This window comes from Triticum urartu, chromosome 1A (genome assembly GCF_056163025.1).
Source record: "Triticum urartu cultivar PI428250 chromosome 1A, HENAU_Tu73, whole genome shotgun sequence".
NCBI classification, from domain to species: Eukaryota; Viridiplantae; Streptophyta; class Magnoliopsida; order Poales; family Poaceae; genus Triticum; species Triticum urartu.
In genome coordinates this window covers 427980928-428000016 of record NC_141873.1, presented here as the reverse complement: position 1 = coordinate 428000016, position 19089 = coordinate 427980928, and positions in this window count along the sequence as shown.

The window sequence follows — 19089 nt, the reverse complement described above, 5'->3', positions numbered from 1 at the left end:
TTCTGTCCTCCGGTATTCGGCTGTCGGGGCTCCTCCTCGTCATCGCTATGTGGCCCCTTATCTTTGTTTTCGGCAATTAACTTGTCGGCCTGCTTGAACACCCAACAATCCCTGTTGGTGTGGTTGGCTGGCTTGTCGGGGGTGCCGTGTATTTGACACGAGCGATCGAGTATACGGTCCAAACTGGACGGGCCCGGAGTGCTTCATTTGAATGGCTTTTTCCGCTGACCGGGTTTAGAGCCTTTGAATCCAGCATTAACTGCCGTATCCTCGGTATTGTCGCTGTTAATGCAGCGCTTATGTTTGTTGCGACGTGACCTGCTATTGCCGTCCTTGGTATCCGAAGTACCATGGTTCTTTGATATGTTATTACTGCGAGCCAGCCAGCTGTCTTCTCCCGCACAAAAGCGGGTCATGAGTGTCGTGAGGGCTGCCATAGATTTCGGCTTTTCCTGACCAAGGTGTCGGGCTAGCCACTCGTCCCGGATGTTGTGCTTGAAAGCTGCTAAGGCCTCTGCATCCGGACAGTCGATGATTTGATTTTTCTTTGTTAGGAACCGTGTCCAGAATTGCCTGGCCGATTCCTCTGGCTGCTGAATTATGTGGCTCAAGTCATCGGCATCTGGTGGTCGCACATAAGTGCCCTGAAAGTTGTTGAGGAATGCGGCTTCCAGATCTTCCCAATAGCCAATGGACTCTATTGGCAAGCTATTGAGCCAATGCCGAGCTGGTCCTTTGATTTTGAGTGGGAGGTATTTGATGGCGTGTAGATCATCACTGCGTGCCATGTGGATATGCAGGAGGAAATCCTCGATCCATACCGCAGGATCTGTTGTGTCGTCGTATGATTCTATATTTACGGGTTTGAAACCCTCTGGGATTTGATGATCCATTACTTCATTTGTGAAGCATAAGGAGTGTGCGGCACCTCTGTACTGGGCTATATCGCGACGCAGCTCCAATGAGTCTTGCCCGCTGTGCTCGGCCCGGTCGGATTTACTTTTACTGTATCCGGCGTGACGATTATCGTTTCGCGTAGTGGCGCGCCCTCCTGATCCGTAGATCGATCTTGCATGTTTTGCTTTGTCCTCCAATAGGTCTCGCAGGTCTAGCATATTTCCCCATGCCTTTTTATTTGAGTGGTGTCGGGGTGCAGGCTGAGCTTTTGGCTGGAATGCCTCTCTGTCGTGGCCACGAGGTGGCCGGTCAGCCGCGTCATACGCTTCTTCCTCCAGTCGGGGTAGCAACCTGCATTTTGGGTAACTCTTGGAGGGGCATTCAAGTTTATATTCCTCGGCCGCCAGGACTTCAGTCCATCTGTCAGCTAGCAGATCTTGATCAGCTTGAAGCTGGTGCTGCTTCTTCTTAAGGCTATTTGCCATGGCTATAAGCCGGCGTTCGAAGCGCTCTTGTTCGACGGGATCCTCTGGCATGACGAATTCGTCATCGTCGAGGCTTGCCTCATCTTTGGAGGGAGGTATGTAATTATCATCCTCCTCATCTGCCGCTCTCTCAGGAGGGCTGGCCTCTCCATCCTCCTGCCCTAAATCGTGCTGGAGGGGATTATTGCCATCTTCGGCACTATCCGGAGTGCTATTATCTCCTGTGCCGCTATCACCACTTTTGCTTTGGCGGGACTTAGAGCGGCGCCGCTGACGTCGGCGCTTGGGTTGCTTCTTGGAGGGGACATCCTCCGCTGTCTCGTCGCCATTGCCTTCTTTGGGTGTGTCCACCATGTATATATCGTGTCCAGTGCCCTGTGGGCAGTGGTTCCTCTCCGTCTCCCGTATCGTCGTCCATACCGTCGATGTCTTCGGAGTCGAAGTTGAGCATGTCGGTTAAGTCGTCAACAGTGGCTACTAAGTGGGTGGTGGGTGGGCAGCGAATTTCTTCGTCATCCGCATCCCAATCCTACTGGACATAGTTCGGCCAGGATCCTCCTGACAAGGAGAGAGACCTTAATGAGTTCAGTATGTCGCCAAAGGGCGAGTGCTGAAAAATATCCGCGGAGGTAACCTCCATGATCGGCGCCCAATCGGATTCGCTAGGAACGGGCGCAAGCGGTTCGGAGTTCGTGGCCGGAGAAGGATCCGGCAGTTTGACAACACGGCTCTCGTGCAGGGTAAGGTTGATGTTCGGCTCGATCACCGCTGAGGATAAGGCCTCCGTGGAAGGGTCCATCCACCCGTCCATGGATGGTGCAACTGGCTCCGAATTGAGGGTCGGAGCGGCTGCCGATGCGATCTCCTGAACACTGTCCGATGGTAGAGCTAAATCGTACTCATCGTGACCGTGTGACGCTCAAGGCAGGGGCTCGAATCCATCGAAGATCAAGTCTCCGCGGATATCGGTCGTGTAGTTTAAGCTTCCAAACCTGACCTGGTGGCCAGGGGCGTAACTTTCGATCTGCTCCAGATGGCCAAGCGAGTTGGCCCGCAGTGCGAAGCCGCCGAACACAAAGATCTGTCCGGGGAGAAAAGTCTCGCCCTGGACTGCATCGCTATCGATGATAGTAGGAGCCATCAAGCCTAACGGCGATGACACAGAGGAACTCTCAATGAAAGCACCAATGTCAGTGTCAAAACCAGCGGATCTCAGGTAGGGGGTCCTGAACTGTGCGTCTAAGGTGGATGGTAACAGGAGGCAGGGGACACGATGTTTTACCCAGGTTCGGGCCCTCTTGAGGGAGGTAAAACCCTACGTCCTGCTTGATTTATTCTTGATGATATGGGTATTACAAGAGTTGATCTACCACGAGATCGGAGAGGCTAAACCCTAGAAGCTAGCCTATGGTATGATTGTATGCTGTCCTATGGACTAAACCCTCCGGTTTATATAGACACCGGAGGGGGCTAGGGTTACACAAGGTCGGTTACAAAGGAGGAGATATACATATCCGTATTGCCTAGCTTGCCTTCCACGGCAAGTAGAGTCCCATCCGGACACGGGACGAAGTCTTCAATCTTGTATCTTCATAGTCCAACAGTCCGGCCAAAGGACATAGTCCGGCTGTCCGGAGACTCCCTAATCCAGGACTCCCTCAGTCGCGCTAATCCTTCAGCGTAGTTTGCATTATGTTTAATTACCAGAATGATGCATGTTATCAAACCATCTTAGGGCTAGTGCACTGTCTCGTGTCGGCGGTACTTGCTACTTTTGTTTGATAGTGAATCATGCGAACCCTCTCCGAGTTGTGGAAACAGATGTATCCTCTCCAGCTTTTGATGTAATATATGGCATGCTTAGATGTAAGTTTGAATTGTTTATCACTTGTAGAAAACAGGGCTTTGGTTCGGTCATGGCAAGCCCATTAGTCCCGGTTCTTTCATGAACCGGGACCCATGGGGGCATTCATCCCGGTTCGTGAGCCCAGGGGGCCGGCCGGGGCCTCATGGGCATTGGTCCCGGTTCGTATGGACCCATTTGTCCCGGTTCTAGGCACGAACCGGGACCAATGGGCCTCGCTCTTGGCCCACAACCATTGGTCCCGATTCTTGGCTTGAACCGGGATAGAATGCTGGGCTTTAGTCCCGGTTCCAGCCATGAACCGACACAAATGAGTTGCCTATATATACCCCATCGCCACAGCAGAGCACTCCACAGTGCTCTGTTTTTTCTGGCCGGCGAGGGGAGGGCATTTGGGTGCTCTAGCTCACCTCCTATGCACATGAGGTGTTCGATGAAATGCCCGAGCCACACTAGTTAAGCTTTCTCCTCTCGAAGCTCGACCTCCAAGCTCCATTTTCCCCGAGATTTGCATAGGTTTAGCGGGTCATCATGTCCCGTCCCCGTCTTCACCGCCATCGATCGCCCGCGCTGATCTCGTCGGCGGCACCACCGTGGTGAGCCTCTTGTTCTTATCTTCTTTCTGAAAGAAAATAATTCTTACTTTAGATAGATACTTGTCTAATTTTCTAACTTTTATTATTGCTTGTTATTATATAGTGCGATGGTTTCGGTATCCGCCCCCGTCGGCCCTCATCCTGTCTATGATTCAGATGTGGTATATATTATCTTTTTATAACTATTTGGTTCATTTATTGTTTATGACAATTATGCCGACCAATGTGACATAGATTTTATTTATGTAGGAGGTAGTTGAACCAGAAATTCCAACCGACCCTATTGTCGAGAGGTTAAATTTAGTTGAAGAAGAAAACAATTACTTGAAGGAAAAAATAAAAAATTGAGGAGGAGAAGATGATATTGGAGTTGCATGTTGCAGATGTCGTCGATGATCACAAGATCAAGATGGATGCAATGCGGTTGAATATTAGAAAGATTAGAAAATATGCCATTCATACCGAGGCTTGGTATCATTATGCCGTTGGATCAATTTTTACATTGGTTGTGATTATGAACGCATTTGTTGTTGCATTGAAAGGTTTTACATAGTTTCAATGTATGGTTTAACGAGATGCTCTGGAGAGCTATATGTTGTTCAATGATAACTATGTATGTACTTTGTTTTTAATGTGATGATGAACTTCTATTAATTTGGTCACTTATCTATTCATGAGAGCTATATGTTGCCTTCAATTTCAGGGTCTTATAGCTCAAAATAATCAGTAAATGCATGAAAAATAACAAATGAAGTCAGAAAGGGTTGAAAAATGATGATATGGCTTTGAATTGTGCATTTTGACCACAGAAAAACTATGGAGTTCAAATAAGTTAAAAAATGAAATCCCTTTGTAACAGACGAGTTTCCGTATGAAACCTTGATACTTTGAAAGAGATTGTCCGTTTTGTACACGAAGTGCATCCAGTTTTTGCCGTAACCCTCTCTACTTTCTTGCACATTCTGTGTGGATTAAATGATGATACCATGCCAATTTTCAACCTTTTCAGAGTTCATGTGAAATGCTTTTCAATTTCAGGGTCTTGTAGCTCAAAATAATCAGTAAATGCATGAAAATAACAAATGAAGTCAGAAAGGGTTGAAAATTGATGATGTGGCTTTGAATGGTGCATTTTGAACACAGAAAAACTATGGAGTTCAAACAAGTTAAAATGAAATCCCTTTGTAATAGACGAGTTTCCGTATGAAACAGTGATACTTCGAAAGAGATTGTCCGTTTCGTACACGAAGTGCATCCAGTTTTTGCCGTAACCCTCTCTACTTTCTTGCACATGCTATGTGGATTAAATGATGATACCAAGCCAACTTTCAACCTTTTCAGAGTTCATTTGAAATGCTTTTCAATTTTAAGGTCTTATAGCTCAAAACAATTAGTAAATGCATGAAAAATAACAAATGAAGTCAGAAAGGGTTGAAAATTGATGTTGTGGCTTTGAATGGTTCATTTTGAACATAGAAAAACTATGGAGTTCAAACAAGTTAAAAAATGAAATCCCTTTGTAATAGACGAGTTTCCGTATGAAACCCTCATACTTTGAAAGAGATTGTCCGTTTTGTACACAAAGTGCATCCAGTTTTTGCGGTAACCCTCTATACTTTCTTGCACATGCTATGTGGGTGAAATGATGACAGCATGCCAACTTTCAACCTTTTTAGAGTTCATTTGTAGTGCTTTTCAATTTCAGGGTCTTATAGCTGGACAAAATCAGTAAATGCATGAAAAATAACAAATGAAGTTAGAAAGGGTTGAAAATTGATGGTGTGGCTTTGAATGGTGCATTTTGCATAGAAAAAGTATGGAGTTCAAATAAGTTCAAAAAATGAAATCCATTTGTAACAGACAAGTTTCTGTATGAAACCCTGATACTTCGAAAGAGATTGTCCGTTTTATACACGAAGTGCATCCAGTTTTTGCCGTAACCCTCTCTACTTTCTGGCATATGCTATGTGGATGAAATGATGATACTATGCCAACTTTTAACCTTTTCAGAGTTCATTTGAAATGCTTTTCAATTTTAGGGTCTTATAGCTCAAAATAATCAGTAAATGCATGAAAAATAACAAATGAAGTCAGAAAGTGTTGAAAATTGATGATGTGGCTTTGAATGGTGCATTTTGAACACAGAAAAACTATGGAGTTCAAATAAGTTAAAAAAATGAAATCCCTTTGTAACTAAAATCCCTTTATAAAACTCTAATAGCAAAAGAAATGAACTAAAAAGCTTTTATAAACCTCTAGTATTTTTTAAACTAAAATTATATAAAATTCATGCCACTAAAATTATCAAAGTACTTTCTGTTCAAAACATGAAAAGTAGAAAGAAACAAAATAAACTTTAATAAATAAGTAGAAACAAAATAAAATAAAATAAACTTTAATAAAATAAATAAGTAGAAACAAAATAAATTAAATTAAAATTTAATACAATAAATAAGTAGAAACAAAATAAAATTTAATTTAATTTAATACAATAAATAAGTAGAAACAAAATAAAATAAATTATAATAAACTTTATTAAAATAAAGAAGTAGAAACAAAATAAACTTTATAAAAGTAAAATAAATAAACTTTAATAAAATAAATAAAAATAACAACACTAAGTTTTTTATTGTAAGTAGAAATAAAAGAAAATAAATAAAGCAACAAAAAAATAAAAAAGTGCCACCTACTGGGCCACCACGGCCTGAATACGACTAGAAACACAACCATGGGCCAGGATTCAGGCCCGTAGGAGGCCCAGTAGGCCCACAAGCACATCATGACAAATTAGGCCCGAAAGCCTGCAGTTGAGAGGAGCTCGAGAGGGTTGGCGCAGCAGCGCTTATAAAACACTCTCGAGCTCTCTCAACTACCGAGGTGGGACTAAACTTTCGGCCGCGACGTGGGCAGCACAGGGCCTTTGGTCCCAGTTGGTGCCACCAACCGGGACTAAAGTGGTACATTGGTACCGGTTCGTGGCACCAACCGGGACCAATGTCCCCCCTTTAGTCCCAGTTGGTGCCACCAACCAGTACCAAAGGCCGCCGCTTCCCTCCCTTTGGCTGCTGAAAAAAGACCTTTGGTCCCGGTTGGTGGCACCAACCGGGACTAAAGGGGGCATTGGTCCCGGTTGGTGCCACGAACCGGGACCAAAGCTTCGTGTATATAAGAAACCACTTAGCAGTTTCTGCAAAAATCACTTCTTCTCCGCCCCGACGCCCCCACTCTGCTCCTCGTCACCGTCGCCGATGATCCCTGCCCCAACGCCGTCAGGCTGCTCCACCTCGCCGTCGTCGCCGATCCCTGCCCCGATGCCGTCAGGCTACTACACCGCGTCATCGCCGACGCCGTCGGGCTGCTCCACCTCGCCATCACCGCGGCCGTCGCCACTGCCCTCTACCCCGACATCGTTGTCACTCCCTGTGCCCTTGCTCGCCTCGACTCCGCGCGCCACTGCTCGCCCCGACGCGGCCCGCTGCGGGCACCTGCCCGCCCCGACGCCGCCCTTTGTGAGCATCGCGCGCTCATGACGGCCTGCCGCCGCCGTGCTTTTTAGTTATAAATGCTATTTTTTACATGTTTTTAGACATTTTTACATGTTTTTAGATTTTCATATATGTATGTATGTATTTTTTAGATATATGTATTTTTTACGTATGTTCATATATGTATGTATGTATTTTTTTCAATTGTAATATGCATGATGTTTCAAAATACATTAATTTTAGTGCATTAATGTTCTCTGATTTAGTACATTAATTTGTAGTTTCATTTTTAGAAAAGTTTTATATATTTAGCAAGAAGGAAGAAGAAAAAAAAAGTTTTATATATGCAAAAGTTACATTTTTAGAAAAGTTTTATATATCTAGCTAGGAAAGGAAGAAGAAGAAAAAGAATGAGAGGAAAAAGGAAAATAAGAAGAGGAGAGGAAGAAGAGGAGAAATAAATAAGAAGAGAAAAAAAGAAGAAAAAGAAGAGGAGAAGAAGAGAAAAGGAGAAGAAGAAAGGAATAGAGGAGAAGAAGAGAAAATAGAAATATTTTCTCTTTTTCTCCTCTTTCTTTCTCCTTTTTTTTCTTCGATCTTCTCCTCTATTCCTTTCTTCTTCTCCTCTTTTTATTTCTTCTTCGTCTTCTTATTTTTTTTATCGGGTATGTCCTTGTCGATATACCCCATCCCGATAACTTCGTTTAGTTTTAGGATTATTTTAGTTTATGTTTAGTTTAGGAAGAAAGAAAATAAAAAGGAGAAGTAGAGGAGAGGAAGAAGAGGAAAAAAGGAAAAAAAAAGAGGAGAAGAAGAAAAAATAGAATAATTTCTTCTCCTCTATTCCTTTCTTCTTCTCCTCTTTTTTTTCTTCTTTTTTTCTTCGATCTTCTCCTCCTTTTATTTCTTACCCCCGGCCCTCTCGCTCGACCAATACTCTCGAGGACACCCAAACCCTAGAAAAAACGATGTCGGTCTCCTACCCCCTCCCGACGCGCCCCTACCCGACAAACTCTCTCGAGGCCACCCAAATTTACCAAGTTAAAAGAGTGTTGTCGTCGATGCCATCCCAAACCCTTAAAGTGTTGCCGAGGCCACCCCAAACCCTTGAAGCGTTGTCGATGCCACCCCAAATCCTAGAGGAGCCTTGAGGCCACTAATATGATTCCTTATTGTGACTAGCTAGCTAGTTCTATGTTTGCCACTAATATATCCATCTGTCATGTTTGAATAATAATTGCCATGTTGTAAATATTTGCAGAAACTATGGAGCACCCCCGACACGAAGCAACAGAAGTGGTGTTGGGGGACATAATCGCAGCCGGAAGTGATGTTGTCATGTCGTTTCTCAATAAACCGATGGTCTGGAAGGACAGGGTGAAGAAGCAGGCTACGGTGATCGAACAATGGAGGACGAAGGACATGATTATGATGGCTCCGGTGACCAAATGCCGGTGGAAGAAGGACACCTTGATGACGGCTCCGATGACCGAATGCCAGTGGAAGAAGGACACCGTGATGACGGCTCCGGTGACCGAATGGAGTCCGGCTAGGTATATATATTAATTAAGCATGTGCTGGCTATAGCTAATTGATGCATTAATTTTTTTTGGTATGTACACATAATACTGTTCAAGATATCTTTCGATATTCTAATAAATCGCCTGATTTATCACTTACCGGTGTGTGACCGATAAGATAAATCGGCCGATAAATCAGCCGATATGGCGATAAATCGGCCGATAAGACGATAAACTAGCCGATTTACCCCTTATCATGGGTCGACCGATAAGTTCCCGATAAGCGATATCCCCAACATTGACACATATTAATTAATAATTCTCGTCTTTCTTCTTTTTTCTAGCCCTCCGGACTGAGCACAACTTCGGTAAAGAAACGAGGCCCGAAGAAAAAGTTGTGCTCGGATGAAAGGTTTGAGATCACAGCAATCGTCCACGATGGCCGACCGATTGAACCCATTTGGACAAAGGAAGCATTTGCTGCTCAATGTGGGGTTCTTGTTAGGGACAAGATCCCGATCAGCATCCACCAATGGTATAAGCTGGCTAAAGATGAACCTGAGGTGTCTTATGTCAACGATATGCAGAAAGATGATCTTTGGACCACGCTGAAGGAAAATTTCACCCTACCGCCAGAGGAGGATCCGGAGAAGCCAGTTATAGAGCAATTGATCAAGTCTCATGCTCTTAAGAAGATGGCAGAACTATTCAGGAGGTGGAAGAATGAGCTGAAAACAACATTTGTTAATGAAGAAGAGACACCACAATTCACCGGCCGGTATGAGAAGATCAAAGATTAGTGGGACGACTTTGTGGCCCACAAGACATCGGACAAGAGTAAGAAGATGTCAGCGATAAACAATAAAAATGTTGCGAAGAAGAAGCTTCACCATCGCACGGGGTCAGGTGGCTACCTCAAAGCCCGGCCGTTGTGGGCCAAGGCTGAGAATGACCTGCAAGATAAAGGGGTCGAACCAGAGACATTGAAACGGCCAGACCGTTGCCGGACTTGGTTCTTCGGGGTTGGCAGAACCTTGGAACCTGTATTAGGGAAGTGCCGTTGGACGAACGAGCAACTGCAAATACCCGTCACGAAGCTTCAGCAGTATATCGATGCAGCGCAGCAAGGGACGTTCGTTCTAGACAGAGAGAACGACGAGCTCACAATGGCCCTCGGGAATCCTGAGCACCCTGGACGGGCACGAGGCACGCCAGGCTCCGTTTCGTGGAAGGTTGGGTTTCCGGACACAGGCGGTTACAAATGCCAGGAGAGGAGGAAGAAAGTGGAGCAGATCCAAATTCAGGCGCTGCACGCAAGGGTACAAGTGATAGAGCAACGAGAAGCAAATCGCAGCAAGCGACCTGCCGAAGCTTCCCCCGAAGCTACCCCACCATCTCAGCGGAGAAGCAGTGTGGCTTCCACGAAGCTGCGGCAGCTGGAGCCTGTCTTCACAACTCCTGCTAGCTACCCCGTGGACTTAATCACGGATTCTCAAAATTGCCACCTTATGATGCAATGGATGAAATTTAAAGTCAAGGCGGCTGTTGGCTCTGTTGCATCTCCTGAACCTAGCGCAACTTTTCACTGCCAGCCGATTCCAGAAGGATATGCTAGGGTGATGGTGGATGAAATAACGGACGGATTTGAGGACCTCGAGCTTGACCACCCTACGGTTGAAGGGGAGACTCGGTTGGGTTCTTGTCTGTTGACTCCATGCCTATGGCGGAAGGAGCTCATCAACCTTCCGAACTGGACGCCTCTGCCTCCTCCTCCTCCTCCGGCGAGTCAGGGCACTCTGCCTCCTCCTCTGGCGAGTGATCAAGGCACTCATCCTCCTTCTCTGGCACGTGGCGGCACTCCGCCTCCTTTTCCGCCTACGCCGGCGTGCCCGAGCAGCCAGCCTCATTCTCCAGCGCGTGGCGGCACTCCGCCTTGTCAGCAAGGGCGGAAGAGACACGCTGCCGCTCCAGCTGCTCTAGCGCGTCGTAGTCCTCCTCCTCCGCCTAGTAAGCAAGGAAAGAAGACAGTCGCAGCTGCTCCGTCTGCTCCGGCGTCTAGCAGTACAGCCAGAGGCGGGAGGCAATACAGATTCGGTCCTTCTCTGAAGACTCCAGAGAAGTTACCATATGAGAGGACCCCAGAGGAAAACGAGAAGATCGTGCGAGATGAAGTGACGAACTTCTTTGAAGGGGTGAAGGCAAAGAAACATCCACTTCCGGAGGAGAATATAGATCCGGTGAAAGTGAAGCGCACTGTGGATGCCATGAAGAAACCACCAAAGTCTCTGCCGAAAGGAAACTATGAGAGCATTATTGAGAGGTCATTTATCGAAGCGGAGTGGTCGGGAAGTACTATTAGTGATCAAAGGTTAGCGGAACGATGAGCTAGGAAAAAATTGCCCAGCTCGGCGAACAAGCGAACCAATCGTGCCCCCCGCTCAAGGTGTCTAGCGATATCGTCGCTAATGATTTGAGGATGGTGCCCGGTTATGACAATCTTGGAGATTACCTGCCCGACGATGTACATTATGAATTCTTGGAGGTGGATGAACACAGATACGAGTATGGGAAGCCTCTCATCAAAGATGAGAGATCTCTAACAACGATGATGCGAAGATTCCATGATTGGTACATGAAAACCTGCAGAGAGTCTGGGGAGGAATATTTTGACGCTGAGAGTTAAAGAGGAGCATGACCTCGTTGGAACTGATCTGTTGAATGTTCCATTTGAGGAGTTCTTCCAGTTTTTCAATCAGAAGGCCCTCGATAAATTAACGGTCACTTGCTACTGTCTGTAAGTACTACTTCTGTCATTAAGTCTCTATATATAGGTCAGCTCTTTCATTGCATGTATTTATAATTATCCTCACTATATTATGCAGATTGAAGATCGCCGAATTGAAGAAAAGACAAATCGGTGATATTGGGTTCATTAACACAAATATCATAGATGCATATTCGGTTGAAAGTCAGGGAAAAGATATCGAGGCCAACTTGCTACGATCGTTGGTATTAAATCAAAACAAAGCTATAATACTCTTTCCTTACAACTTCAAGTGAGTGTTACTTTCTTGTGCATATTTTGTTTCCCTTATTAGTCGAGCTTATAGTAATGTAATTGATGAGTTATGCATGCGTGCGCAGGTTCCACTATATTCTCCTAGAGATTAAGCTTGAGCAGTGACTAGTAAATGTCTTAGACTCGAGACGAAAAGATCCCCAGGAGTATGCGGACATGACTCAAATGCTCGAGAAGTAAGTTAAATCGATCATTATCGCACCATATCGGCAACTTTGTTCACTTCCTGATATCAAGTAATTGTTTTCTTTGTCTGGCAGGGTTTGGAAAAAATTCACCTCAAAAGCTCTGGGACTACCGAAGAAGCTGCAATTTAAACACCCGAAAATAAGTACTACTAGCATGTTCCACTCATCTCCTAGTGATTCAAGCGCTAGTTTCATCAATACCATTTAGCATGCTTGCTTATCAATTTGATTGACCTCTATTTCTTGTAAAGTGGTTGTGGCAGGAAGCCGGGAATAATTATTGTGGATACTACGTTTGCGAGTCCATCTGCCACACGACTTGTGAGCGGGGCTACACTAAAAACAATATGAAGTGCGTAAGCAATAATATTCAGAATTTTATTTTATTACCATCATTTGTGCTGAGTTTCATTCATTCATATATATGTATTGACCCCCTTCTTCAAATTAGATGTTTCGGATGCGGGATGAACTCCTAGCACCAGATTGCATGGGAGCAATTCAAGAGGAATTGGTGGCATTCTTTCTTGACCATGTGATCGATAAAGACGAAGAATACCATGTGGACCCTGAGTTCATATATAATTAGGGGATTATATTGTAAGAGATCTTATATTGTATATATGTATCTAGTAGCGTCGGATAGATATACGAAAACTTCTTGTTCGCCCAATCTGTCGGAGAAGGAGAGGCCGATATCACTTCTCTCTGTATGCATATGTTCATGACAATCTTCTGTTTCCTTCATTTTTGCTTACTAGCTAGCGTGTCGAGTCCTCTCTATACGTATAGTACGTAGTGTCGACCAAGCACGGAGATAAGAGAGGACACTTCTCTCTATTAATTAGCTAACTAACACAATATACGAAACACCTAAATTAACCCCCCAAAACCCACCCCTTTAAAAAACAAAAACCTCAGCTCCTGCGAGCTGCTGACACGTGGATGCCTATTGGTCCCGGTTGGTGCCACCAACTAGGACCAAAGGGCCTCCTGCTTGGGCTCGCCTCACCGGCCACATGGAGGCCCATCTGTCCCGGTTCATGTAAGAACCGAGACTAAAGGTGTAGGGCTTTAGTAACGACCCTTTAGTCCCGGTTCAACAACCGGAACAAATGGCCCTTACGAACCGGGACAAATGGCCCTTTTTCTACTAGTGTACATATCAGCAGGGCTTGTTTGATGATTCTTGGTGTTAGTAGGCTAGCTACTGTGCGAGCTATGGTACTTGCAAAACACTCACCGAAGAGAAACGTTGGGGCTGAAGAGCTCGTGGTACGCTTATACTGATCCGTCATTGATCGGCCAATAGCCCAAGCTCCTAAAATTGTAGGCTTAGCGATCGATCAGACAATAGTCGACACAGATACATTCAGGCCTCATTTGGTTCATAGGGTAGGAAAATCATAGCAAAAGTATAGAGACGCACAACACAAAATCATAGTAGTAAGAGACGTACTCCCTCTGTTCCAAATAGATGAGTCAACTTTGTACTACTAACTTTGAAATGGAGGGAGTACAAATCCTAGGCGGCCTAGTTTGGCCTAGTGGGTTTCACTGATATAATGTGGTACAGTGTCGTCCAGTCTTTGCGTGTGGTAGCACTACTGCGGGTACAGTATGTTTTCTTGAATAAGCGGAATTCAAAGAAGTCATGATGGTTTCTTCGTCCGACCAACTTACAGTGGGAAAGGTTGGGCCTGCGCTACAACTGGGGTGGACCAGGATAATTTTGTGCATGGCAGGTGGACCAGGATGGTCCACATCCCACATGTCAGCGAATGAAAGTATTCTTTCCGATATAGTGGACGAGCAACGAGTATTCATTGTTTATTTTTGATGAAACCTATTGTCTCCACTGTTACGACGGAGGAGAGTGAAACACAGCAGCCCAGTGAACTGGGCATGTGCACCACTCCCTCCTTCGTCATGTAATACTATAGTGTTGACTATAAGGTTGGCTATAACGTTACAACTTTTTCTCACTTTCTGTCTATCTATTTCCTCTTAAATGTTTTTTACCTTTCTTTTTTTAGACAGAATTGTTTTCTATGCCTCTTTTTAGAATTAGTTTTTTATACCTAGGAGCATGTGTAGAGATGGGCTCCTGCAGGATCCCACTCCTTGACTTTGTCAATGCCTCTCTCTCCTCCACATAAGCAGGCTTAGGGCATGTACAATGGTTCTATTGTATGGATGCCACATAGGATAAATGATGAGGTGGAGGAAAGAGAAATCATAAGAAAAGGCTTGTCTTCTCTTATTTAAGAGAAATAAGAGAAGACAAGAGATGATCTCTTAGCATAATATGTTTCATCATGTTTTTAGGAATAACTAGTTATTGAAGATAAGGCTAAGAGATGATCTATTGTACACATGTCTTTTTGTCATCTCTAAATTACATGCAAGACTTATGATAAGACTATCTTATCAACCATTGTACATGTCGTTATAGCCCAGAATTTTACTAGTACTACTTGCTATGAATGCGGGCAGCTGGCATCTGAGGGGGGAGCGCGCGCAGGGAGGTGGTGGGGTGGGGGGTGTTCTGGTGGGCCAGGGAAGTCAGAAGCAGGCTTGGAAGCGATCCGAACTCCCGCAAGGCCCATCTCACATTATCATCATATATTTCTTGGAGTCCGTGTGCGGCGGGCGGGCGATCTCTTCTCCCTCCCCCGTCTCTCTCTTCTCAGCCGACGCCCGCCGAGCAATTAGATTTCGGCTATTGACGGTTTATTCAATTGCAGTCCCACATGTCAATGAAAATGCAAGACAACGCGTGTCCCCTCTGGTGAGTGGCGTGCGAGCCGGACTGTCGGGGGTGCGACGTGAATGCGACACGTGCGAGTCGTAAGTGTGCCGCCTTTTCCTTTTGAACTTGCAAACTATAACATTTTTGTGCGATCGATCGATAGAAATCCAGAACAAAATGACGAGGGCGGTGCTTTCCCGCGCGTTAGGCGGGCTAGTTTGAGCGATATGACGTGCTACAGTGCCGTCCACTTGCTCAATTTTTATGTAAGCAGGAGTCTACACTCTTACGTGGGAGGAGTGCGAAACACGGCGGATCTGATTTTGATCGAGGGATAACTGTTCCCTGTGAAATAATGGAGCACTGTTAGCGATTATAGCATGATAGTTAGGCCATCTCCAGCGCTGGCCCTCAAATTTACACCAGCATCTGTCCGAGGACACTGGTCAATGCCATCCAATGCTGCCCGCATACCTTTCAACAACTATATGAACTAACCAGACAAAATTCGTGCAAACAAAGCAAATTTCAAATTAACCGGATGAAATTCATTACATTTCGAAATTTTTTCCTATAAACTGGATGAAATTCATTACATATTTCTCACATACCGTACTAAAACCTACTGTAAACCTAATCTAAACGATCGCCGGCGCCCAACCACCATGTCCGCCCATGAACCCGAGAAATCCGGGCATTGCCTTTGCCTCCTCCTCATCCGCCTCGATAACCTCCTCCTCTGGAGCACAAAGTTATGATGATTTCCGCCTCCACGTCGCCGTCAAGTGGCTAATCGACTGCCGATGTTTATCCCACCAAGCTTGGCGTCGACTGAGTGGAGGAGTGGTGGCCTTCCTGGGACCAGAGCGGCGGCGACCTACCATGTACTACTCTTCCTCGCTGTCGGCTGCGCCCTCGCACGTGCGCCGGCTTCGTGGTCGTGGCGGCGGAGGGAGGCCGGTGGGAGCCGGCGATCTCCTTCGTCCGCACCTGCGACAGTATGTCCAAGAAAGCTTTGCAGTGCCAGGAGGCCATGGTTGGAGTGGTGCCAACAAAAGGAAGGGACCGAAGGAGAATGAGTGTGGGTCTTTGCCTATGGCTGGGAGCTAGGGCTCAAGTTAATATAGCGGGCGAATGGCAATGAGCCGCGGCAGACGGATGGACGGCTGGCACCGGAGTAGGTTCGTCGGCAGCCGCGTGTCATTAATGTGGGCAGCGAACGGAAGGATGGCCGTGGTGTCGTTAACGCGGAGCAGTCGCTTGCACCGGGATGCCACGTGGGTGGCGCTCTCTCGGCCATCGTGCTGCTGCAATGCCGGCGCCAATGAGAGGTATCGTCGAGCATGAATTCAGACGCTGCTTCAGTGACTTAACTGCAGGTCAGTTGGGTCACTGACATGTGGGCCCAACGGGCATCTGGCCCGCATGTCAGTGTAACAACTGCACCTGCAGTTAAGTCTAGTGAATGCGGCATTGACGTTCTGGAGAGACGGTGACCATTTCAGGCGGGAAGCACGCGCTAGCGATGGAAGGGGTTTCGGTAGACCAGGGCGGTCAGACGCTGGCGTGGTGGTAAAATGTGAACTCATGGATGACGAGCCTTTGAAGCATATGTGGCACGTATTGACAATCAGGCGTCCATGCAACCGCTATTGTCGCTAGCTAGCCTTCGACAACCACCATTAGACACCACACAACCATGCATAACTTATGAATAATGGATGAATCGATCAGACACACACTCATGTGGAGTGGCACTATGATCGGTTGCTCACGATAGTATATACTCCGTACCATAGTACCCTCTCTAGCTAGGTTGTTTTATAGATTGTCATTGTGATGGACGATATACATGAGCAAGGCGCAGAGTCACAAGTATGACCGTTGGCGTTGAGCCAGGTGAATACATGCTCGGTGTTCGCAGAGGCCTCCAGCAAACGTCTAAACAGTAATGTCAGGCACCGCCGGGGCGCGCAGGTGACGGGCTCGCCGTTTGCGTTGCGCCATGAGTAGGACTTTGATTGAGAGGGCGACGTGCATGCATTAGCATGGTTTGACAGCGTGAGCGTCAGTGTCTGGCTGTCTGCACACGTACATGCTACTTGCCTCTATGGACGGTGTGCGCTAATGTGTGCATCGCGTATAATATAAAAATCCATTTGTGCATTTAACGCAAAGTATTTTGTTTTCATTTGGCCGACGAGTGTGCGTTGCAGCGGCGAGTCCGTGGTTTGATTCCTCACATACACATAATTTTGGTTTTTATTTCTTTCTCCACTGACAGGTAGGCCCGCATAGATAGATAGATAAAGAACACGAGCCGATGAGGCGCATGTGGACTGTTTGACTGGTCAACCAGACAAATGTAGAGCTATACGCTGAGCCAGTGACCATATAATCACCATATCTCGTATACAATGATCAAAGTGAGCTATCAAGACAAGTTCGATGACCGCCAATGCATTTTACTCGGTAATAAATGACCAGGATTGAAGGGGGATCCAAATTTCCTTCGCCTTCTGTCCTTGAGCTCTTGACAAACCAATGCACTATATGGTTGTCCGGCCACTCCACCCCAGAGCTGTCACCAAGCGTCGTTCATGCCTTGGCGCCGCACACTAACTGGTAAGGAAGCGATGGCATCCCGCCGTGCCGAGTTCCTCGCCGCCCACGACCGCACACAGAATGGTAGGGAAGCAATGGCATCCCGACATGCCGAGTTCATCGCCGCTCGCGACCTCACACCTATGTGGGCAGAATTTGAAGCTGCCAAGGACGAATGGGAGGTAGAGCAAGAGGCGTCCAAAGCCGTACAGAGGGAGCGGAAAAGTCAGAAAGCACTCAAGAAAAGAGAGGCCCACCGCCACAAGAAAGAAGAGGACGCACACGCTGCTGCGGAGAGGTCGGCGGAGATCCAAGCACGGTGGGGTGTCGCCGACAAAGCCGGGCAGGAGAACGACGGCGTCTGGCCAGCAGGTGAGAAGTAGTAGTAGTACTAGTAGTTAGTGTGTGTGTCTGTGTCGCCCGTATGTTTGTTTAATTAATTACGAGCATGTACCAGTACTACTCCCTCCGTCTAGGTGTATAAGTCATCTTAGGTTGTGCACAGCGACCAAGGCGGAGGGGAAAATGAGAGAACTTAATGGTTTTGCTAATTAATAGCATTGCATGCAATGAACTAACCACTACATGTCATGTTTGGTAGTCTCAAGTAATTGAAAACATGCACTGCCTACATCTCTTATTGGTTGATGTGTCCCGAAACAAGAAACGAGATGGGAGTTAATGTACTATGCCTAAGTGTTTTGGGATTATTTGGTTTTCGTAAGGTGACTTACACACCTATACGGAGGGAGTAGTTACTACTGTAGTTTTTAGAGCAAATTACCAGTACATTAGCCTAGACTCGCTGGAAAAATTCCTATCATATGCATCAAATGGCATCTCTTTCTCTATAGGAATTGAGATGCATGTCATCTCACTTCTATGATTTTCATATTCCTATAAAATTCCTATCCTATGAACCAAAGGAGGCCTCTTCTGGAGTAACTACTATAGCTAGCAGTACTGTTGGTATAGTAGTTTTCTTCAAGAAGCGGAATCAACGAAGTCATGATGGTTCCTTCGTCCGAGCAACTTCACAGTTGGAAAGGTTGGGCCTGTGATTTGACGGGTCATTAGTAATTAATGCAACACGACGACCGGGGTGACTCTCCCTAGGAGTTCGGCGGGCATGGCAAGTGGACCAGGATGGTCGACGTCCCACATGTCGGTGTATGGAAGTATTCTTTCCAATATCGAGGAGCAAGGAAACCGCGTGGTATAGTATCACTACTGATTTATATTTATTTTTTATTTCTGGTGAATGCTAGCGATTCAACTCTTACAACGAAGGAGTGCCAAACACGACACGTGCTGGATGTCCCACACGTCAACGAAAGGAGTGGGACATGAACAGCGTGGTAGAGCGTCTCCACTTCTGGGTCAAAGACCACACGTAGTAGTACTAGTGGTATGAACGATACAAAATGCGACCCGGAGAGAAAGACATGTCTAGTTGGAAGGTCTTAGAGCATACATGTAAACAAATATAAAACCTAATATGTGCCTCCAATTAATATAGTAGTAGTAGAGTAGGCATGTACTCCATAACATCACCGGGCATTGCACGTACAACATTTTTTGAGATCAACATTTAGTGGTAGTAAGAGACAAATGCCTAT